Source organism: Ornithodoros turicata, chromosome 2 (assembly GCF_037126465.1).
Source record: "Ornithodoros turicata isolate Travis chromosome 2, ASM3712646v1, whole genome shotgun sequence".
Taxonomy (NCBI): Eukaryota; Metazoa; Arthropoda; class Arachnida; order Ixodida; family Argasidae; genus Ornithodoros; species Ornithodoros turicata.
The window spans coordinates 62,946,148-62,971,008 of record NC_088202.1 but is presented as its reverse complement, the minus strand read 5'-3'; the positions used below and the strand labels follow the sequence as shown (position 1 = coordinate 62,971,008).

Below are 24,861 nucleotides of genomic sequence, written 5' to 3'. Positions count from 1 at the left end.
ACCCCTTTTGGGACCTTCAGTGGACACCTTTTAGAGAAAAATCTGCCACCGAAGCGGAACATTTGTTGCAGTAATTAATTGGTTTCGGTTTACATATTTTTATCGCGGATGGTCGCAGTGAAGCACAAATGGGCGCTCTTCCACTCCCTTATCCACCAATGAATTATGCCCTCACATCAATGAACTACACCAATGAATTACGTCCTTTTGCGCCTCACCATGTGCCCAACTCTGCCCCCTGTATAAACAACCAAACCAGGAAGGAAACTTGGGCATCAGTGATGCACTGTGTCGGAGCAGTCTGGGCATGCATCGACCAGTGACACTGCTAGTGACACTGAATGAAATGGATATTAGTCGATTGCCTACTGTGTTGCGTTAAGAGTACAAGAATTCCGGGTCAATACAATGGGCGCCCACCTGCAACCGCGACTCGCAGAAGTACGCAGCATTACAACGAACGTTGCACATGGTAAGAGAAAGGGCCAGCAGCAAGCCCACTACAGCAGGTTTTCCTGTTTATGTGAACTACTAAAGCTCCATTCCCGCTACATGGCTCCAAACGAAGGTACTGAAATTGCTTTCATATGATGACGCTTACACAACAGACACAAAGAGAGCAGGTGCAGGCTATTCTCGAGGCAACGAGCAACTTCGCAGCCACAGCAGCGCAACAGGTGTTGGTACAAGAGTATTTTCGGTCCTTAACTGACTTCCAAGAGTTTGAACAGCAGCTGCATGCAACTGCTAAGAAGGGAAATCAACTGGTAAGTGGTTTCACCTTGCTTCCATGACACGAAACTGAGCGTTGTCGCTTTCCCTCACTGCACCACGCCTTTCCCACATTCGCACAGGACGTTACTCACACTTTTTTTTCTTTTTTTTTTCAGCTGGTGTACATGAATGAACGTGGAAGGACGGATTATTCATGAACAAAATGTTGAGGCTCTTGTTACGGTTCGTGGACCCATGTGTTGTAAGTAGGTCTTGATAATTTAGGTTTTGATGCACTAGCATTGAGCCCTGCATTTGTGACATTAAATGCTGGGCATGTTACGCAAGTTTGACACTGTAGGTCATATGTGCCTGTCAAAGCGCATTTCTTTTGTTTTCTTTGCATTCGAAACCTTCCTTGAAAACTTTAGACAGCTTAAAATTGGTCTCAGCAACAAAATCACCACAAAGTAGTGATATATCCGTAATGTTCTTTGGGATATCAGGAACATGTGTACAAAATACCTCGGTCCAAAACTGCGCAAATTTTACTCAAATGAATTATTACGAAGCGAGCGCTTCGGGGGGGGGGGGGGGGGGGGGCTCTGTGAACCGAGAGGACGCTGGAAGCAACAAACTGCTGGATCTTCCGGCAAGGGAGGAAGAATGCAGGTTTGGAAGCGGACGACAATGCCGTCCAATGGGGGGACGGGCTCCGAATATGACGTTTCAAATTACCAGCTTCATTCTCAGCTGTGAGGCGGAGTGCTCCATTTGTTTGTGTGGAACTACATCTTGCGCTCCGTGGTTCCGAAATTCAGCGTCATGTTAATCTTCCGCTGGCGCAAGCGTCAACAATTCGGCCGCTATCATATGACGCGATTCAAATTCAGGTACTTCCCAGTCACGACGCGACATGGCCAGCACGCTAGCTGGCCATGCGACCAGGCCAACATGCCACGCGAGCTGGTGGTGGTGAAAGGGCTCGCCGTTGTCGGCCTCACAGAGGTGGGCAACATCACGACTGACGCGCTGAGGGAATGTGCCGACATATGTCTGAAAGCGTCTGGGGAAAACCCAGGAAAAACCGCAGACAGCACAGCGGGCACCGGGATTCGAACCCGGGTACCTCCGTGTCTCGATGTGACAAGGCCAGCACGCTAACCACTGAACCACGCGAGCTGGTGGCGTGATGCCGCATGGCTCAAACCAAAGTACGGAAGCCCAGTCGTCGGAACCATTCAAAGATGACGGAGGTGACCCATCGCGCGTACCCAAGATTCTGGAATTGTACCGCCGGATATTGATTCGCGCTCGGAGGTGCGCTGTGTGCTACTGCGCAGAAAACGTAGTGCGCGTGTGATCTATATAAATTTAATGCATTTCTTTTCCAGTTTGAGGTTGTTTCAATAGCATAAGACTGACATTCATCAAGTCCATTTTCGCAAATGAAATAAAATCATACGTGGAACCCTTGATCGTAATTGGAGGGGAAAGCGCCACGTCAAAGTGACGTAAAGTTACAGTGTAAGTTGGAGATAAAAAGCGAATTAGTGCAGTGAATATTTCATCCGTATGGAAGCGTCTTTTGGTTTTGACTGCTAGTAATTGCAAGGATCTTTCACTGCCTAAGTTGCAGTAATATAACATACCCTGCTGGAAATAGTCCAATTCAAAATAGCCGAGAAATCTCATTCGGTTTAAGTACATATCGCATTCACAATTCTCCTTGAAATTCACCGATATTTCCCATTCCCAATCGTCAATTTTGGACAAATACCATATTGAAAACAACGGTAATTTAGTGGTCTCAATGAGAAATCACTGTAATGGGAACGAAGTGGAACCACGCTCACTCACACCCATTGGAGGCCAGTCTAGTTTCCCATTGTCCCAATGTACCGCAGCAAGGATTTTCCCATTGTCCCAATGTGCCGCAGCAAGGATTTTCCCATTCGATTCTGCTGCATCAAATGAGCAGAAAGCATGTTTTGCTGTAAAAAGGAATAACATTCGATGCCGTTTGTGCGTGAACATTTATTCTGATGCATAATGTAATAACCCCGAGTCTCGGGGTTTTTACATTATGCATCATCTTCACCAGCTCGCTTGCTTCTTAGCCACTTTTTCATTGTCATATCCTCATGCAAGCTTCGTCCCACATACTCAACATCTGCTTCTTGAGCTGTGTTTGAGACTTCGTGTTTGTGTCTGTCCCTTGGTGTTCCCTAGGCTCGGGGTTTTTACATTATGCATCATCTTCACCAGCTCGCTTGCTTCTTAGCCATTTTTTCATTTATTCTGATTTCAGGAAAAAAGATCCAAAGGGAAAAAAGATCCATAGGGAAAGAAGATCCATTAGTGAATCTTGTTTCCCTATGGATCTTTTTGCCGCATGGATCTCCCCCCCCCCTTTCTCGTCTAGATCTTCTATCCCTATGGATGTTTCTTCCGTATGGATCTTCTTTCTCGTTTGGGTCTTTATTCCCTCCGTCACGTGACCACGTTGGAAATTCTTTGTGTTGTACAGTTGCAGTTCGTATTGCGACATGGCTCCTTGCGTACATCTTTCCCTCCTAAAAAGTAATGTAGTATCTATCCACGGCATGGTTTGCATTCGCCCCTGCCTCCAACCAACCCAGCATATCAGCTACGAGCTGTTCAAGCCCTCATCGCATTTTTAGCAGCAACAGGGCTTCTGCGTGAGCTCTGAACATTCATCATCGCTCACCATCTTCTCCGCCTCAGACAATCGGACAGGGTGCCGCCTCAGCACGAAACATCCCACTACATAATCATCACTTTAGCATTCGTTGTTATTGTTGTCGCTTACTGTATTTCATGAATTCTTCACAATCAATATTTTTAGAATAATCAAATAATAATAAGTAATAATATTCCTGGTATGTACACTGCAAAAAAGATTTTATAAAAAATCTGTTGCTCATACCGCCAACAAGCCATCTGCTGGTTCCCTGTCCGAATGACAATCCGTCAGGTCAGTCGGAGCAATTCCGATCACTCGGTACTTCTACTGGTACTTCGAGAGCTTCTGGATCGAAAATCCTATCATCAAAGACATATGGGGTCAATTCAAGAATACCGGACCTCAAACCACGAACATGGTAGAAGGCTGACACAACGGCCTACTGAGTCGAATCGACAGGCGGCACCCCAGTTTGGCAGAGCTGTTGCAGTGGCTTCGAATCTCGCAGCGTGCCACTCAGAATAGGATGCATCCTCTGAGGCTTGACCCCCACCATAAAAAGACCACAATGCCCAAGCGTGCTTTGGAGGAACAGACTGCTGCTTTCCGAGATGGGCAAATTAGCAACGTATGTAGCGGAGCACGTCCCCACGTTTCCTGATGTTGTGAACTACTCGGACTCAATTATTGATATCGGCGTGCTCCCTGCAAGTTAGGGATATTTTGAAATAACTTTGTGACTGCTGGAATGCAATGACGCCTTCCTACAAATAAAAACGAGAGACTGCGCAATTCTTCTCCGAATAGTAGTTATTCACAGCGAAGCATTTTCTTCTTTTAGGATGAGGAGGTTGCGGACTATTGCATGACTCTTATGTGCGTGGCTCCAAATTTTTGCGAATCTGACAGGAGATATATGTGCCATCGCGGGGTGTGTGTGTGTGTGGGGGGGGGGGGGATAGGGTTATATATTTCCTCAATAACTCGGGTGTAATCAGGTTGAGCTGAATCTGATCCAACCAAGTTCTGGTGGAATCTGATTGAATCAGGTGTAATTCCTCGGTTTACTCCGCATAATACACGTTGCACACCAGTAAACACACACACAAAACATTCCGCAGTATCTTTGTTTGGCGTGGCGGTTTGGTGTGTTGGACACGTCGCGTACTTCAACCGAGTGGGATTCGACGGGAGGATTCCCACAAGTTCTGTGATAGTTGTGACTAATCCCGATCTCCCTGGTCCAGCGCTCTTCGTGGAAATATCGGGTTAAACTTCATACAAACTGACAGTATGATATGATGGCCCGCTTATTAAGTATTCTTTTCGATCAGATATACACACTCACGCGCTTCCTCGCTTGGATTCCCTTTCCCTTTTGACCTTTTTGACCTTTTACTTATGGATGTTTCTTCCGCATGGATCTTCTTTCCCGTGGGATCTTTCTTCCACAAGCGATTTATTCTTACATATACAGGGTGTCGCAGGTAAATGCGAGCATACATTAAAAAAATATATATAACTTTTTCTGAGATTAAATCAGTTGCTATATTGCATATCCTTAAGGGGATTCCTTAGGAGGCACCAGCAAACTCCTGAATGTAATGTCCTAATTAACGTTTAATACTTAAATTTTGAAATATAAAAGCTACGAGGTTGTCCCAATGAGAACAACTGGTCCCTGTGGTCCCCTGATACCGCTGCCGTTTTCAGAACAAAAATCCGTTCCATAGATCATCCGCAAAAAATTCGTGAAGGAACACCCTCTTTTCTTTATTTTGTTCATTGCGCATCTTCGGAAACACGTCTTTCATTCACCCCTAATGTGAGAGGGTGAAGGAGCACAGTATCGCCTCTGCGTCGAAAATGAGCTTTAACTTGCGGAAACAAAACGAAAACAAATGTATTGGGTGACTCTATCGGAACTGCCCTTATCTTGGGTTGCATTTTCTCTTTTCTTTTAATCCTTTTATTCTTTTTCCATTACGCAAGAGGCGATAGTGTGCTCTTTCACCCTCTCACATTGTGGATAAGGAAAGTCGCCTCTCCGAAGATGCGCAATGAACAAAATAAAGAAAAAAATGGTGTTCCTTCACGAATTTTTTGCGGACGATCTATCGAACGAATTTTTGTTCTGAAAACCGCTCCGGTATCAGGTGACCGACGGGACCAGATGTTCTCATTGAGACAACTTCGTAGCTTTTATAATTAAAAAGTTAATTATTGAAAGTTAATTAGGATATTGCCTTAGCAGTTTGCTAATGCCCTCTTAAGGAGTGCCCTTCAGCATATGCTATATTGCAATTGATTTCATCTCGGAAAAAGTGATCTATATATTTTTAAAAAATATGTTCGCATTAATTAATGTTATCTTTGTAAATAATAATAATAATAATTGGGAGTTTACGTCGCGAGACAACTGAGATCATCATCCTTATAAAGAGAGGGAGGCAACTTAGGCTATTTAGAAACGTGAATTAAATCTTGTTGCAAGTAGCACTTGGTGTTGGCGTATCCTTCCTCTGTGTGTTGTCGTGTGTACGTGTGTAGCCACGTTTACATGAACTCGACAGAGCGTATCGAGTTGAACTCGACCCGACGCTGTTTACATGAACACGCTCCAACGGGAGACCATCGCAGCGACGTCCCGCGTCGAGTCGAGCTGCCAGCGCAGTGAGGGCGTCTTCCGGTTCCTGTTTCTGCTCACGCCTGCCGCCGCCTGTGTAGAGCGATTGCTGTATTCGATCCGACAGTTCCTCGCGTCCGGCGAACTCGACCCGACAGCGTTTACATGCACTTCGCCCGTCGAGTCGAGCGCGTCATCCCACCCCATGCTGTCGAGTTGACTCAACTCGACACGACGCAGAGTCAGCTCGACCCGACAGCGTTTATGTGAAAGAGTTAACTCGACAGTTCAACTCAACCCGCTCCTGTCGAGTTCATGTAAAGCGGCTTGTGTATGTGTTTTAGTGCTTTTAAAGGAATAACGGACCGACAGGCCCAGACGACAACCTTGGTTTACTATGTCTTCGTCATCATCAAATGAAAAATTCGTTTCTCTCTTGTCGGTAGCGGAAACTTGGCACTCTCATTTTGTTGAATTTTACGCAGGACATTTAGGCATGGGAAGGAAGCGGACATTGTTCTAATCCTACGCGCTTCAGGCTGCGAAGGAAGAGGACGACGAGAACACGTTCTTTTTGTGTGCTGGTTAGTTGACCTTGTGCTTCTAGCTGCTTCTCTCTCATTCCACATCAGTGTAACACACAGTCAGGTAAGGAGACATTACCCATTCTGCAGGTAGCAATACAAGAAATCACTAGGAAAAAGTGCCAATAACGCTTGTTCATAAAACAGGGTGTGTGCAGAAAAACTTGACCCGCATTTAGGCACATAGCTTGTTGTCTACCTAACTAACGAACTTCTCGTGGCGCACGATGGCGCACTTATGCGTGCGAAATCTGCAGAAAAATCATGGAAGCCATACTGAGCTTAAAAAATAGACAGAACAACAGTGGCGGATCCAAGGGGGGGGGGGGAGGGCGGTTGGGCGATCGCCCCCCGAAGACGTCAGTTTATACATTGGATTTCCCTCTCCCCCTCTCCCCAATACGCTCTCCGACAAAGAACCCCCCCCCCAAACCGAGGGTCTGGATCCGCACCTGAGAGCAACGAAAACTTCGGCCTCCGTGCATCAGAATAGGGCAACATGCGGACGCAGGAGAGTTGTGTTCAAGTAGCGCTAGGGGAGCTGTCGGTGCGGAAATCGAAACGATGTCCCACATGGATGCTCATCGGTAGTACCCCTAGCGGTGCCCGCATACTTATCTGAGACCGCCTTGCCCTACCATGCACTGTCATGACGGCCCTATTCAAATGCATGAAAGCCGATGTTTTCGCGCTCTGTTCATTTTTTTACGCTGAGTATGGCTTTCAGGATTTTTTTTTGGTAGCTTTCGCACGCATAAATACGCAATCTTAAGCAACCGGAAGTTCCTCGGGTAAGTAGACAACGAGTTATATGTAAAAATGCGGGTTACGTTTTTCGGCGCACACCCTGTATGTGCTCTGCATGTCCGCAACAGAAGGGGATGTCTGCCTTCACTGCTAAGTAGCGTTTGTTCTGGGAAGGGCTTGAGGAAGAGACGCATGTTATTCTAAAAATATACTAGTAGCGCTGACCGGAAAGTGGTGTAACCGTGGCATAGCGTTTGGTGTAGATTCTGCCGCTTCTCGAGAAGTAAACTTACTGGCTGTAGACGGAAATCATTGCAAGAAATGGAATCTCTCGTTGCTTTTTTTAAAGTACAGGATTGGTTCACCACAGATTACAAGATGACTAGTCGTCCTTTCTAGAATATTTTCTGAGCTTCGCCCACGACGAAATGCGTTGACGGATTTGCTTAACGGGGAATGCATGGTATCGTATGATGTTTCGCCAGGATGATCACTGGCGTTATGTGACGCTTACAGGATATTGGGCAGTGTTTACGGTTCTTTACCTTATAACGTTTTTGTTTGGTTGTCGTACATCACAACGAACCTACAACAGTCATTGATAGACTTTGAATATTTTGATCATTCAATAAACCAAAATAGGGCAATGTTGCATTTCAATTATTTTTATAATTTTAATTGGAGTCTCGCAGAGAAGGAGGCATAGCAAATATGCATAAGTCATCTATAGGCGATTTAACCCTCTATAAATGGCGTGTCTTGTAACAACTAACACGAACTCTAGAGAAGGTAAGACGTCCACAGGTGACCAGTACCACAGGAGAAATCTCTGATCTGCGCGTCCTCTAAACACCCCTTCAAAGAGCGTGTAATTCAACGCGGAATGGCGACGTCACTAGGTGGCGATGGGAGAGCCACTAAGGTGACTCGTGACGTGAAGTCTGCGCGACCAAAGCGCCTTAAAGGGCAGCTACGCCGATTTCCCAATGTGTTAAAACGGTGGTGATATTCAGAACGAGCACGTCCAACTGCCCCCGAAGCGCCCCTTCGTTTCTAAACTTTGTCTTCCTATTACGAAAATTAAAGAAACCAAAACAAGCCATGGGCGCAGCCATTTTTGTGACGTAGATGGGAAAATCCTGCTCCACCTAGGTAGATAGAGAATCGTGCTTCTGACTGAATGAAAGCTGAGGCTTTCTCCGACTTCCCTGGCGGCTTTTCTCGTTTGGAAGGAAATCCAGTTATGGCGGCCGGCTACGATGAGCGTTTCGTCCGATGTAATCCCGAGAACTATTGAACGATGAGAAACAGCAACTGGGCGATTCCACGCGAAATGATCTAGCGGACCTGCTCGGCCCTCACAAAACTATCGCGAATTTTTCCGAAAATTTGTGTAGCAGTCCCTAATGGTGCAAAACGACACACCACGAAACATTTGTTCCCAAATCTCAATGTGGCGGGTGCTAGGCACGAGCAATGTTCGCAGCGATGGCGAAAACCGTGCCTGGCGTGAACGGCAGGTGCGGCTCATAGAAAGCACCTAGAACTGTGCGGTTTTCTTTTGCGTATAGAGGAAACCATGCTTTGCACAGCGTTCAAATCCCGGTAGTCGTGCTGTAATTGGTGCTGGTATACAAAGGCCAGAATTTCGCAATTTTCCACCTACTTCGTGATTTGTTTGTGGAAAATCAAACCATTAAATTTTAATGAATATTTTTCCCTGACAAGGCCTCGTGGAATACTTCAACAGGAAAAATCGCAAAACACGTAACTCTTGTAGTCATTGCAGGAAAAAAAGAGGAAATATGCGAGTTTTCCAAAATTCGCTACAATCGAGCGTAAAACACGCAATGAAGAGGTCGGAAGAGACGCCTGGAACCAACGCAGTTTTATAGAGCGAGCCTTCCTTTACAACATATTAAAAAATCTCGAGGATGTTTTTTCCTATTCAGGAGAAAATATTTTTTTTTGTAGTAGAGGGTATTACAGCCACACTGACCCACGTTGCATGTATCCGGTGGGGCGCTATATTTGTTTCTTGGGCTCCCGTTTTAATTCCTCGTATTTCTGATTTTTTTCTGGTTGGTTTTCAATATCACCAACCGGGTATTTCAACCACCCGGACCAAAGGAACATGGCTCCAGTTGAGAAGTTCCAATTCACCAGTATGAATATTATATGCGTGTAGATGGCGTGTTCACTTGATGAGAGTTCCCTTTAACTGTCACATTTAAATGCTGAACAATTCAGCAAAAATATTAACCACGAAAAGTCTAACAAATTATAACGCTAGAGGAAAAGACGAACGTGGAAAAAAGTCATTTACATGGCAGTACTGGAAACGACGGAATCTCGTGGTGGTGGTTCATCGTCCATGCTGTCCTAGGTTCCAGTGAGGCTCACAGTTATATAAAGCCTTGCACCATTCGCGTATGGAAGCGTATACCCGCGGATATCCGCAAGAAACTTCTGGGTTTGGATGAAATATGGACGCCTGTTGTGATCTGCGGATCGGACGCGGATGGCACCGGCTCAGGAGCGGGTCAGACTCGTTTAAACCGCGAGATTGCGCCATCAGTTTGCCTCACACTAGGCACAGAACATAGAGTACAAGGTGTACGAAAGTCGATCGCGCATCTGAGAAAGATCTCTGGCGTCTCGAGTCGAGGTGCGCGTTCGGCGCCGATCTTGCGTTTTGCCGATCTTGCGATCTTGCAATAAACTCTACTTATCCCGTTTGGTGCAAAATGTGTTGCTGCGCTTGGTGCCGTATAATCTTTCGTGGAAGCTAAATCTGTACTTGCTATCGTGTATCCTTTGGTAGTATCATGGACGCTCAGGACCTGTCCTCGTTACAAAAGCTATGCCGCTCCGAGGTTTTCATTGTCAGAACGAAGGAGAGGAAGCCGCCCGTGTGGATAAAGTTTGGTGACAACTTTTTTGTTGGCCTTTTTTTCTGCGCATCACCGCTAATCCCCAATCTCCGTTGCCGGCACCGAGCACACCGGAAACAATGCCATAAACTTAACCACCCAGGATTGCAATACGCGTGTTATGCTACAGAAGCAAAGATTATGGTAACCTTGCAGAAGTCTGTGCCACAGCATATTGCTTGCTCATTAAAACCCAACCAGGACAGAGAAAAATTAAAAATAAAACGAATTAAAACAGGAGCCAAAGAAAAAAATATAGCACCCCACTGGACACATGCAACGTGGGTCATTGTGGTCGTAATACCCTCTACTGCAAAAAAATTATTTTCTCCTGTATACGAAAAAACACCCTCGAGATTTTTTAATAGGTTGGAGAGGAAGGCTCGTTCTATAAAACTGCGTTGGTTTCAGGCGTCTCTTCCGACCTCTTCATTGCGTGTTTTACGCTCGATTGTAGCGAATTTTGGAAAAATCGCCTACTTCCTCTTTTTTTCCTGCAATGACTATGAAAGTTATGTGTCAGGCGATTTTTCCTGTTGAAGCATTCATTAGGGCCTTGTCAGGAAAAAAATATTCATTAAAATTTAATGATTTGATTTTCTACAAAAAAATCGCGAAGTAGGAGGAAAATTGCGAAGCTTCCGGCCTTTGTATACCTGCACCGATTACAGCACAACAACCTGAATTTGGACGCTGTGTAGAGCATAGTTTCCTCTATACGCAGAAGAAAACCGCACAGTTCTAGGTGCTTTCTATGAGCTGCACCTGCCGTTCACGCCAGGCACGGTTTTCGCCAGCGCTGCGAAATTAGCTCGTGTCTAGCACCGGCCACATTGAGATTTGGGATGAAATGTTTCGTGGTGTGTCGTTTTGCACTATTTGGGACTGATCAAAAAAATTCGTAAAAATCCGGGATCGTTTTGTCGGGGCCGAGCAGGTCCGCTGGATCATTTCGCGTGGAATCGCCCAACTGCGAACTCACCTCAACAACATTTTCGACGTGAAATTGTGATTATGCGCTCGAGAACTTCACAGTTCAACCGTTCAGCTGCCATTCACGTCGGCCCGTTTGCTGCTTTTACTGCATAGTGCGATTGCCAGGCTTGTTACACCAGATACATATATTGTTCAGCATCATAGCGTGACCGCAATGAACGACGCAGGAATGTATCGTGACCATTCGAACTGCATTCGTTCAACCATTCGTCGGTTATATGAAAGTGGTCATTAGAGTTGCCCCGCACAAAAAGTGTTGGATGTAGTTTTGTAATGTGTTGTTTATCTCGTAAAGCACATCGCGGTATGTAGGTCGAGAGCCCTTATACGCATTTTTTGCATGTTTACTTGAGTGTGCGCATTGTTCTACACCACACAGGCCATATTTCATTCATAATAGTTTCGCAAATAAACACGTGCGGGTCTATCTCATACTGCTTTTGAGTTAGGCATAGTGTCTCCAAATCAGGGTACATGTATCCTCTTTGCTGGGCCCAACAGATATTATTAAAGGCAGTGCAACATTTCCAATTCCTTGAACCATCCTAACATTGCCAGAATAAGGAACACTACACTGTGCTGTGTATTTCACACTCAGTTGTCTCGCGACGTAAACCCCCAATTCTTATGTTGTATACTCCACATGTTCAACCAAGCAGCACTTCCCATACACTATATTTTCTTGAACATGTGCTTAAAATTGCACAACAGTCACTCAAGTAACTTTACCACCAAATTAGTGATAAAAGTATATGTAGTTTATCACAAATTTAATAACCTTGGTGGAAATGGTTGATGCCGTCCTCTGCCTTGTACGGTCCACTTGGTAGCGAAATACACAGAGTCCAAATGTTTTCCTTGTCCACAAATGCCCTGTCAAAGCTGAAAGACCCGCATCAAAATGGGCAAGCCTGGGCTTGCTTGTCCAGAGAAACAAATATGAAACTGCAGCGCTCAACGTAAATAACTGCATGCTCAGCAACTAAGGCTGGTGATGCCGAAGACCTAATATTTCTAGGTTAAAGGAAAACAAAGAAAAAAAATGTTGCTTCAAAAGTATAACACCACAAAATTTGTGAGAGTCAGTTGGTGTATTTAGTTATGTTGGTCACCTCCTGCACCAATTTTTAATAACGATCAATTGCGTTGCTACCAACCAGGACCTAAGCCTGACCTATGATCTAATAATAATAATAGTATCTATCTATGACATATATGGACCTTCAACACTAGTTTGGTCTATGTTGTACACGTGGCTTTTAGTGAAATTCGAAGTTGCTCTGTAGAGCTGACAGGAGACTTGCAGAGTAGAGAATTTGTTTATTTATATTTTCCAAAGAACATGTAAAACTGTACTCAACCAACTGTACTCAGACAAATACAAATATGCAAATAGCTATGTGCATGTTAGCAGATTACAGGTGACCGACGACACACGATGGGCATCAAGGGTGAGAACACAAGTATACTACCACTGCAGGCACTGTCCTGAAATTCTAAGTCACCATTTGTCAGAAAGCAATGACCACGCACAGCCTAAGGATCATATTGAGCTCATTCCTATTATTTTTTTATTGGCAGCACGTTGGCTGCCATCCAGTTCATGAAAGTGACCTTTATCGTCGAAACAACGGTTCAATAGTAAGCGAGCTGGTGATAGTGTCCATGATGGCGAGAGCCGAAGAGGAGATACAAGAAGGCACATACATACACAATGTTGAGACATTGTGTATGCCCCTTCCTATCCCACGTCTCATCGCTTTTGGTATGGACCTTCATCATGTTTCGTTACCGAAACTTTACACATTTTCATGTAGAAATGTGAAGGTACAGCCAGGCGCTGTTCGCAAATCACAGTACTTTTCTTGAAACAAGAATCCATAGAAGGTACACAGTCATCTTCAGCAGTGCACATATCTATGGGACATGTTAATCACTTTGGAATGTCACAGACATGTCATAGAGGCCGACACATGACTAGTGGTGTTGAACAGACAACTATTTGTCATATTTTAGGCACAAGAAACAGTTTTGGCACCTGTATGTTGAGACAGATGTATCTCTACATACTTTGCCATGACACAAATATATAAAGCAGCAAATGTACTCTCTACTTTATTATGGGTATTAGTCAAGAATGTGGGCACCCAGTCTTGTACCACCTACACTCTTCAAAATGACCTTCTCACACAACACATTGAGGTCAACGAGAGTCCAGAATGATGTCCTCTCCCTCCCCCATTGGCTGAAAACAGTTTTCTACGACTTTGCATATGGGGAAGTTAGTACAAGAAACGCACACCTTCTTTTGAGCAAAGCAGTATTCAGAGCGTTACTATACTGTGGTGGGCCTGCAGCACATTATGTGGTACAGAACACACTGTAAAAAATTTAACCATGGAACATGTCTCCCGTTCTAATGAGTCTTCTCCAGTTTTTCAAACTGCCATTTCCCATAGTGGTTTATGATATGACACAGTATATCTAAATCTTTACTGTAGTTTACCGGTTGCAGCAGAAAAATATGTTGTTTCCGATCACAGGACGCAAACCATAAATGCTATACGGCAACAGTGCATGCTGCTGTCTAGCAGTTGTTCATGTTTGGACATGGTATGGTGTATGCAGGGTAAATTCCATGATTAAAATATCCAAACGTGAACAACTGTTAGATTACATGATGTGGAATGCTGTATAGTATTTATGTCCCGTGTCATGTGACCAAAACAGTATGTGCTTTTGCTGATGCTGCACAGCACAGGCGAAATGAGCTGCATGTGAGGATAACATGAAACCCGAGGCACGGAGTAAGAGGCATGACTTTACGATCTCTGTGGCAACTGTTCCATGAGTACTCATTGAACGATGCGACAGCACCAGAGGACACGTGTTTCGACGTTTTTGCGGCTCGTCGGCCCTGGGTAGCTGCGCATCGTTCGGGATTGGCAAACCAGGGGTCACTCAGCGAGCGATATACACCTGGGAGGGTGACCGAGCACTCCTCAATGCCACAGTGCAAGCCAGTGAATTATAAAGAGGGGGAAAAGCCATTAAAAAAATCGGTAAATGATGCTAGACGTGTTTCAAATTAAAACTTACAGTTAAGATGGCTTCTATGGCTGCACGTAGAGAAACAGATACTCATTGAACGATGCGACAGCACCAGAGGACACGTGTTTCGCCGTGTTTGCGGCTCGTCGGCCCTGGGTAGCTGCGCATCGTTCGGGATTGGCAAACCAGGGGTCACTCAGCGAGCGACATACACCTGGGAGGGTGACCGAGCACTCCTCAATGCCATAGTGCAAGCCAGTGAATTATAAAGAGGGGGGGAAAGCCATTAAAAAAATAGGTAAATGATGCTAGACGTGTTTGAAATTCAAACTTACAGTTAAGATGGCTTCTATGGCTGCACGTAGAGAAACAGATACTCATTGAACGATGCGACAGCACCACAGGACACGTGTTTCGCCGTGTTTGCGGCTCGTCGGCCCTGGGTAGCTGCGCATCGTTCGGGATTGGCAAACCAGGGGTCCCTCAGCGAGCGATATACACCTGGGAAGGTGACCGAGCACTCCTCAATGCCACAGTGCAAGCCAGTGAATTATAAAGAGGGGGGGAAAGCCATTAAAAAAATAGGTAAATGATGCTAGACGTGTTTGAAATTCAAACTTACAGTTAAGATGGCTTCTATGGCTGCACGTAGAGAAACAGATACTCATTGAACGAGCGACAGCACCAGAGGACACGTGTTTCACCGTGTTTGCGGCTCGTCGGCCCTGGGTAGCTGCGCATCGTTCGGGATTGGCAAACCAGGGGTCACTCAGTGAGCGATATACACCTGGGAGGGTGACCGAGCACTCCTCAATGCCACAGTGCAAGCCAGTGAATTATAAAGAGGGGGAAAAGCCATTAAAAAATAGGTAAATGATGCTAGACGTGTTTGAAATTCAAACTTACAGTTAAGATGGCTTCTATGGCTGCACGTAGAGAAACAGATACTCATTGAACGATGCGACAGCACCAGAGGAGCTGGACCTGGGAGGGTGACCGAGCTCTGTCACCCTCCCAGGTGTATATCGCTCGCTGAGTGACCCCTGGTTTGCCAATCCCGAACGATGCGCAGCTACCCAGGGCCGACGAGCCGCAAACACGGCGAAACACGTGTCCTCTGGTGCTGTCGCATCGTTCAATGAGTATCTGTTTCTCTACGTGCAGCCATAGAAGCCATCTTAACTGTAAGTTTGAATTTCAAACACGTCTAGCTTCATTTACCTATTTTTTTAATGGCTTTTCCCCCCTCTTTATAATTCACTGGATTGCACTGTGGCATTGAGGAGTGCTCGGTCACCCTCCCAGGTGTATATCGCTCGCTGAGTGACCCCTGGTTTGCCAATCCCGAACGATGCGCAGCTACCCAGGGCCGACGAGCCGCAAACACGGCGAAACACGTGTCCTCTGGTGCTGTCGCATCGTTCAATGAGTATCTGTTTCTCTACGTGCAGCCATAGAAGCCATCTTAACTGTAAGTTTGAATTTCAAACACGTCTAGCATCATTTACCTATTTTTTTAATGGCTTTTCCCCCCTCTTTATAATTCACTGGCTTGCACTGTGGCATTGAGGAGTGCTCGGTCACCCTCCCAGGTGTATATCGCTCGCTGAGTGACCCCTGGTTTGCCAATCCCGAGCGATGCGCAGCTACCCAGGGCCGACGAGCCGCAAACACGGCGAAACACGTGTCCTCTGGTGCTGTGGCATCGTTCAATGAGTATCTGATTCTCTACGTGCAGCCATAGAAGCCATCTTAACTGTAAGTTTGAATTTCAAACACGTCTAGCATCATTTACCTATTTTTTTAATGGCTTTTCCCCCCTCTTTATAATTCACTGGCTTGCACTGTGGCATTGAGGAGTGCTAGGTCACCCTCCCAGGTGTATATCGCTCGCTGAGTGACCCCTGGTTTGCCAATCCCGAACGATGCGCAGCTACCCAGGGCCGACGAGCCGCAAACACGGCGAAACACGTGTCCTCTGGTGCTGTCGCATCGTTCAATGAGTATCTGCTTCTCTACGTGCAGCCATAGAAGCCATCTTAACTGTAAGTTTGAATTTCAAACACGTCTAGCATCATTTACCTATTTTTTTAATGGCTTTTCCCCTCTTTATAATTCACTGGATTGCACTGTGGCATTGAGGGGTGTTCGGTCACCCTCCCAGGTGTATATCGCTCGCTGAGTGACCCTTGGTTTGCCAATCCCGAACGATGCGCAGCTACCCAGGGCCGACGAGCCGCAAACACGGCGAAACACGTGTCCTCTGGTGCTGTCGTATCGTTCAATGAGTATCTGCTTCTCTACGTGCAGCCATAGAAGCCATCTTAACTGTAAGTTTGAATTTCAAACAGGTCTAGCATCATTTACCTATTCTTTTAATGGCTTTTCCCCCCTCTTTATAATTCACTGGCTTGCACTGTGGCATTGAGGAGTGCTCGGTCACCCTCCCAGGTGTATATCGCTCGCTGAGTGACCCCTGGTTTGCCAATCCCGAACGATGCGCAGCTACCCAGGGCCGACGAGCCGCAAACACGGCGAAACACGTGTCCTCTGGTGCTGTCGCATCGTTCAATGAGTATCTGTTTCTCTACGTGCAGCCATAGAAGCCATCTTAACTGTAAGTTTGAATTTCAAACACGTCTAGCGTCATTTACCTATTTTTTTAATGGCTTTTCCCCCCTCTTTATAATTCACTGGCTTGCACTGTGGCATTGAGGAGTGCTAGGTCACCCTCCCAGGTGTATATCGCTCGCTGAGTGACCCCTGGTTTGCCAATCCCGAACGATGCGCAGCTACCCAGGGCCGACGAGCCGCAAACACGGCGAAACACGTGTCCTCTGGTGCTGTCGCATCGTTCAATGAGTATCTGCTTCTCTACGTGCAGCCATAGAAGCCATCTTAACTGTAAGTTTGAATTTCAAACACGTCTAGCATCATTTACCTATTTTTTTAATGGCTTTTCCCCTCTTTATAATTCACTGGATTGCACTGTGGCATTGAGGGGTGTTCGGTCACCCTCCCAGGTGTATATCGCTCGCTGAGTGACCCTTGGTTTGCCAATCCCGAACGATGCGCAGCTACCCAGGGCCGACGAGCCGCAAACACGGCGAAACACGTGTCCTCTGGTGCTGTCGCATCGTTCAATGAGTATCTGATTCTCTACGTGCAGCCATAGAAGCCATCTTAACTGTAAGTTTGAATTTCAAACACGTCTAGCATCATTTACCTATTTTTTTAATGGCTTTTCCCCCCTCTTTATAATTCACTGGCTTGCACTGTGGCATTGAGGAGTGCTAGGTCACCCTCCCAGGTGTATATCGCTCGCTGAGTGACCCCTGGTTTGCCAATCCCGAACGATGCGCAGCTACCCAGGGCCGACGAGCCGCAAACACGGCGAAACACGTGTCCTCTGGTGCTGTCGCATCGTTCAATGAGTATCTGCTTCTCTACGTGCAGCCATAGAAGCCATCTTAACTGTAAGTTTGAATTTCAAACACGTCTAGCATCATTTACCTATTTTTTTAATGGCTTTTCCCCTCTTTATAATTCACTGGATTGCACTGTGGCATTGAGGGGTGTTCGGTCACCCTCCCAGGTGTATATCGCTCGCTGAGTGACCCTTGGTTTGCCAATCCCGAACGATGCGCAGCTACCCAGGGCCGACGAGCCGCAAACACGGCGAAACACGTGTCCTCTGGTGCTGTCGTATCGTTCAATGAGTATCTGCTTCTCTACGTGCAGCCATAGAAGCCATCTTAACTGTAAGTTTGAATTTCAAACAGGTCTAGCATCATTTACCTATTCTTTTAATGGCTTTTCCCCCCTCTTTATAATTCACTGGCTTGCACTGTGGCATTGAGGAGTGCTCGGTCACCCTCCCAGGTGTATATCGCTCGCTGAGTGACCCCTGGTTTGCCAATCCCGAACGATGCGCAGCTACCCAGGGCCGACGAGCCGCAAACACGGCGAAACACGTGTCCTCTGGTGCTGTCGCATCGTTCAATGAGTATCTGTTTCTCTACGTGCAGCCATAGAAGCCATCTTAACTGTAAGTTTGAATTTCAAACACGTCTAGCGTCATTTACCTATTTTTTTAATGGCTTTTTCCCCCTCTTTATAATTCACTGGCTTGCACTGTGGCATTGAGGAGTGCTCGGTCACCCTCCCAGGTGTATATCGCTCGCTGAGTGACCCCTGGTTTGCCAATCCCGAACGATGCGCAGCTACCCAGGGCCGACGAGCCGCAAACACGGCGAAACACGTGTCCTCTGGTGCTGTCGCATCGTTCAATGAGTATCTGTTCCTCTACGTGCAGCCATAGAAGCCATCTTAACTGTAAGTTTGAATTTCAAACACGTCTAGCATCATTTACCTATTTTTTTAATGGCTTTTCCCCCTCTTTATAATTCACTGGATTGCACTGTGGCATTGAGGGGTGCTCGGTCACCCTCCCAGGTGTATATCGCTCGCTGTGTGACCCCTGGTTTGCCAATCCCGAACGATGCGCAGCTACCCAGGGCCGACGAGCCGCAAACACGGCGAAACACGTGTCCTCTGGTGCTGTCGCATCGTTCAATGAGTATCTGCTTCTCTACGTGCAGCCATAGAAGCCATCTTAACTGTAAGTTTGAATTTCAAACACGTCTAGCATCATTTACCTATTCTTTTAATGGCTTTCCCCCCCTCTTTATAATTCACTGGCTTGCACTGTGGCATTGAGGAGTGCTCGGTCACCCTCCCAGGTGTATATCGCTCGCTGAGTGACCCCTGGTTTGCCAATCCCGAGCGATGCGCAGCTACCCAGGGCCGACGAGCCGCAAACACGGCGAAACACGTGTGATCTGGTGCTGTCGCATCGTTCAATGAGTATCTGATTCTCTACGTGCAGCCATAGAAGCCATCTTAACTGTAAGTTTGAATTTCAAACACGTCTAGCATCATTTACCTATTTTTTTAATGGCTTTTCCCCCCTCTTTATAATTCACTGGCTTGCACTGTGGCATTGAGGAGTGCTAGGTCACCCTCCCAGGTGTATATCGCTCGCTGAGTGACCCCTGGTTTGCCAATCCCGAACGATGCGCAGCTACCCAGGGCCGAGGAGCCGCAAACACGGCGAAACACGTGTCCTCTGGTGCTGTCGCATCGTTCAATGAGTATCTGTTTCTCTACGTGCAGCCATAGAAGCCATCTTAGCTGTAAGTTTGAATTTCAAACACGTCTAGCATCATTTACCTATTTTTTTAATGGCTTTTCCCCCCTCTTTATAATTCACTGGCTTGCACTGTGGCATTGAGGAGTGCTCGGTCACCCTCCCAGGTGTATATCGCTCGCTGAGTGACCCCTGGTTTGCCAATGCCGAACGATGCGCAGCTACCCAGGGCCGACGAGCCGCAAACACGGCGAAACACGTGTCCTCTGGTGCTGTCGCATCGTTCAATGAGTATCTGTTTCTCTACGTGCAGCCATAGAAGCCATCTTAACTGTAAGTTTGAATTTCAAACACGTCTAGCTTCATTTACCTATTTTTTTAATGGCTTTTCCCCCCTCTTTATAATTCACTGGATTGCACTGTGGCATTGAGGAGTGCTCGGTCACCCTCCCAGGTGTATATCGCTCGCTGAGTGACCCCTGGTTTGCCAATCCCGAACGATGCGCAGCTACCCAGGGCCGACGAGCCGCAAACACGGCGAAACACGTGTGATCTGGTGCTGTCGCATCGTTCAATGAGTATCTGATTCTCTACGTGCAGCCATAGAAGCCATCTTAACTGTAAGTTTGAATTTCAAACACGTCTAGCATCATTTACCTATTTTTTTAATGGCTTTTCCCCCCTCTTTATAATTCACTGGCTTGCACTGTGGCATTGAGGAGTGCTAGGTCACCCTCCCAGGTGTATATCGCTCGCTGAGTGACCCCTGGTTTGCCAATCCCGAACGATGCGCAGCTACCCAGGGCCGAGGAGCCGCAAACACGGCGAAACACGTGTCCTCTGGTGCTGTCGCATCGTTCAATGAGTATCTGTTTCTCTACGTGCAGCCATAGAAGCCATCTTAGCTGTAAGTTTGAATTTCAAACACGTCTAGCATCATTTACCTATTTTTTTAATGGCTTTTCCCCCCTCTTTATAATTCACTGGCTTGCACTGTGGCATTGAGGAGTGCTCGGTCACCCTCCCAGGTGTATATCGCTCGCTGAGTGACCCCTGGTTTGCCAATGCCGAACGATGCGCAGCTACCCAGGGCCGACGAGCCGCAAACACGGCGAAACACGTGTCCTCTGGTGCTGTCGCATCGTTCAATGAGTATCTGTTTCTCTACGTGCAGCCATAGAAGCCATCTTAACTGTAAGTTTGAATTTCAAACACGTCTAGCTTCATTTACCTATTTTTTTAATGGCTTTTCCCCCCTCTTTATAATTCACTGGATTGCACTGTGGCATTGAGGAGTGCTCGGTCACCCTCCCAGGTGTATATCGCTCGCTGAGTGACCCCTGGTTTGCCAATCCCGAACGATGCGCAGCTACCCAGGGCCGACGAGCCGCAAACACGGCGAAACACGTGTCCTCTGGTGCTGTCGCATCGTTCAATGAGTATCTGTTTCTCTACGTGCAGCCATAGAAGCCATCTTAACTGTAAGTTTGAATTTCAAACACGTCTAGCATCATTTACCTATTTTTTTAATGGCTTTTCCCCCCTCTTTATAATTCACTGGCTTGCACTGTGGCATTGAGGAGTGCTCGGTCACCCTCCCAGGTGTATATCGCTCGCTGAGTGACCCCTGGTTTGCCAATCCCGAGCGATGCGCAGCTACCCAGGGCCGACGAGCCGCAAACACGGCGAAACACGTGTCCTCTGGTGCTGTCGCATCGTTCAATGAGTATCTGATTCTCTACGTGCAGCCATAGAAGCCATCTTAACTGTAAGTTTGAATTTCAAACACGTCTAGCATCATTTACCTATTTTTTTAATGGCTTTTCCCCCCTCTTTATAATTCACTGGCTTGCACTGTGGCATTGAGGAGTGCTAGGTCACCCTCCCAGGTGTATATCGCTCGCTGAGTGACCCCTGGTTTGCCAATCCCGAACGATGCGCAGCTACCCAGGGCCGAGGAGCCGCAAACACGGCGAAACACGTGTCCTCTGGTGCTGTCGCATCGTTCAATGAGTATCTGTTTCTCTACGTGCAGCCATAGAAGCCATCTTAGCTGTAAGTTTGAATTTCAAACACGTCTAGCATCATTTACCTATTTTTTTAATGGCTTTTCCCCCTCTTTATAATTCACTGGCTTGCACTGTGGCATTGAGGAGTGCTCGGTCACCCTCCCAGGTGTATATCGCTCGCTGAGTGACCCCTGGTTTGCCAATCCCGAACGATGCGCAGCTACCCAGGGCCGACGAGCCGCAAACACGGCGAAACACGTGTCCTCTGGTGCTGTCGCATCGTTCAATGAGTATCTGTTTCTCTACGTGCAGCCATAGAAGCCATCTTAACTGTAAGTTTGAATTTCAAACACGTCTAGCTTCATTTACCTATTTTTTAATGGCTTTTCCCCCCTCTTTATAATTAACTGGATTGCACTGTGGCATTGAGGAGTGCTCGGTCACCCTCCCAGGTGTATATCGCTCGCTGAGTGACCCCTGGTTTGCCAATCCCGAACGATGCGCAGCTACCCAGGGCCGACGAGCCGCAAACACGGCGAAACACGTGTCCTCTGGTGCTGTCGCATCGTTCAATGAGTATCTGTTTCTCTACGTGCAGCCATAGAAGGCATCTTAACTGTAAGTTTGAATTTCAAACACGTCTAGCGTCATTTACCTATTTTTTTAATGGCTTTCCCCCCCTCTTTATAATTCACTGGCTTGCACTGTGGCATTGAGGAGTGCTCGGTCACCCTCCCAGGTGTATACCGCTCGCTGAGTGACCCCTGGTTTGCCAATCCCGAACGATGCGCAGCTACCCAGGGCCGACGAGCCGCAACCACGGCGAAACACGTGTCCTCTGGTGCTGTCGCATCGTTCAATGAGTATCTGTTTCTCTACGTGCAGCCATAGAAGCCATCTTAACTGTAAGTTTGAATTTCAAACACGTCTAGCATCATTTACCTATTTTTTTAATGGCTTTTCCCCCTCTTTATGATTCACTGGCTTGCACTGTGGCATTGAGGAGTGCTCGGTCACCCTCCCAGGTGTATATCGCTCGCTGAGTGACCCCTGGTTTGCCAATCTCGAACGATGCACAGCTACCCAGGGCCGACGAGCCGCAAACACGGCGAAACACGTGTCCTCTGGTGCTGTCGCATCGTTCAATGAGTATCTGTTTCTCTACGTGCAGCCATAGAAGGCATCTTAACTGTAAGTTTGAATTTCAAACACGTCTAGCATCATTTACCTATTTTTTTAATGGCTTTTCCCCCCTCTTTATAATTCACTGGCTTGCACTGTGGCATTGAGGAGTGCTAGGTCACCCTCCCAGGTGTATATCGCTCGCTGAGTGACCCCTGGTTTGCCAATCCCGAACGATGCGCAGCTACCCAGGGCCGAGGAGCCGCAAACACGGCGAAACACGTGTCCTCTGGTGCTGTCGCATCGTTCAATGAGTATCTGTTTCTCTACGTGCAGCCATAGAAGCCATCTTAGCTGTAAGTTTGAATTTCAAACACGTCTAGCATCATTTACCTATTTTTTTAATGGCTTTTCCCCCCTCTTTATAATTCACTGGCTTGCACTGTGGCATTGAGGAGTGCTCGGTCACCCTCCCAGGTGTATATCGCTCGCTGAGTGACCCCTGGTTTGCCAATCCCGAACGATGCGCAGCTACCCAGGGCCGACGAGCCGCAAACACGGCGAAACACGTGTCCTCTGGTGCTGTCGCATCGTTCAATGAGTATCTGTTTCTCTACGTGCAGCCATAGAAGCCATCTTAACTGTAAGTTTGAATTTCAAACACGTCTAGCTTCATTTACCTATTTTTTTAATGGCTTTTCCCCCCTCTTTATAATTCACTGGATTGCACTGTGGCATTGAGGAGTGCTCGGTCACCCTCCCAGGTGTATATCGCTCGCTGAGTGACCCCTGGTTTGCCAATCCCGAACGATGCGCAGCTACCCAGGGCCGACGAGCCGCAAACACGGCGAAACACGTGTCCTCTGGTGCTGTCGCATCGTTCAATGAGTATCTGTTTCTCTACGTGCAGCCATAGAAGCCATCTTAACTGTAAGTTTGAATTTCAAACACGTCTAGCATCATTTACCTATTTTTTTAATGGCTTTTCCCCCCTCTTTATAATTCACTGGCTTGCACTGTGGCATTGAGGAGTGCTCGGTCACCCTCCCAGGTGTATATCGCTCGCTGAGTGACCCCTGGTTTGCCAATCCCGAGCGATGCGCAGCTACCCAGGGCCGACGAGCCGCAAACACGGCGAAACACGTGTCCTCTGGTGCTGTCGCATCGTTCAATGAGTATCTGATTCTCTACGTGCAGCCATAGAAGCCATCTTAACTGTAAGTTTGAATTTCAAACACGTCTAGCATCATTTACCTATTTTTTTAATGGCTTTTCCCCCCTCTTTATAATTCACTGGCTTGCACTGTGGCATTGAGGAGTGCTAGGTCACCCTCCCAGGTGTATATCGCTCGCTGAGTGACCCCTGGTTTGCCAATCCCGAACGATGCGCAGCTACCCAGGGCCGAGGAGCCGCAAACACGGCGAAACACGTGTCCTCTGGTGCTGTCGCATCGTTCAATGAGTATCTGTTTCTCTACGTGCAGCCATAGAAGCCATCTTAGCTGTAAGTTTGAATTTCAAACACGTCTAGCATCATTTACCAATTTTTTTAATGGCTTTCCCCCCCTCTTTATAATTCACTGGCTTGCACTGTGGCATTGAGGAGTGCTCGGTCACCCTCCCAGGTGTATATCGCTCGCTGAGTGACCCCTGGTTTGCCAATCCCGAACGATGCGCAGCTACCCAGGGCCGACGAGCCGCAAACACGGCGAAACACGTGTCCTCTGGTGCTGTCGCATCGTTCAATGAGTATCTGTTTCTCTACGTGCAGCCATAGAAGCCATCTTAACTGTAAGTTTGAATTTCAAACACGTCTAGCTTCATTTACCTATTTTTTAATGGCTTTTCCCCCCTCTTTATAATTAACTGGATTGCACTGTGGCATTGAGGAGTGCTCGGTCACCCTCCCAGGTGTATATCGCTCGCTGAGTGACCCCTGGTTTGCCAATCCCGAACGATGCGCAGCTACCCAGGGCCGACGAGCCGCAAACACGGCGAAACACGTGTCCTCTGGTGCTGTCGCATCGTTCAATGAGTATCTGTTTCTCTACGTGCAGCCATAGAAGGCATCTTAACTGTAAGTTTGAATTTCAAACACGTCTAGCGTCATTTACCTATTTTTTTAATGGCTTTCCCCCCCTCTTTATAATTCACTGGCTTGCACTGTGGCATTGAGGAGTGCTCGGTCACCCTCCCAGGTGTATACCGCTCGCTGAGTGACCC

At 47.0% G+C, this 24,861-nt stretch overlaps 1 protein-coding gene across 4 annotated transcripts in view; it reads left to right on the top strand.

Annotated features, from left to right (window-relative positions):
• The first annotated feature begins 664 nt into the window (after positions 1-664).
• LOC135385489 (beta-1,4-N-acetylgalactosaminyltransferase bre-4-like) overlaps positions 665-24,861 on the top strand; it is an 89,265-nt gene continuing 65,068 nt past the window's right edge. For 2 of the 4 annotated variants that reach the window (XM_064614831.1, XM_064614829.1), the window contains exons 1-3: positions 665-767; positions 891-976; positions 6,533-6,631. The gene's annotated coding sequence lies outside the window, so the exon portion shown is untranslated. Of the gene's footprint in view, positions 768-890; positions 977-6,532; positions 6,696-24,861 lie in introns of all 4 variants that reach the window. The other 2 variants (XM_064614830.1, XM_064614828.1) reach the window with 1 other exon arrangement.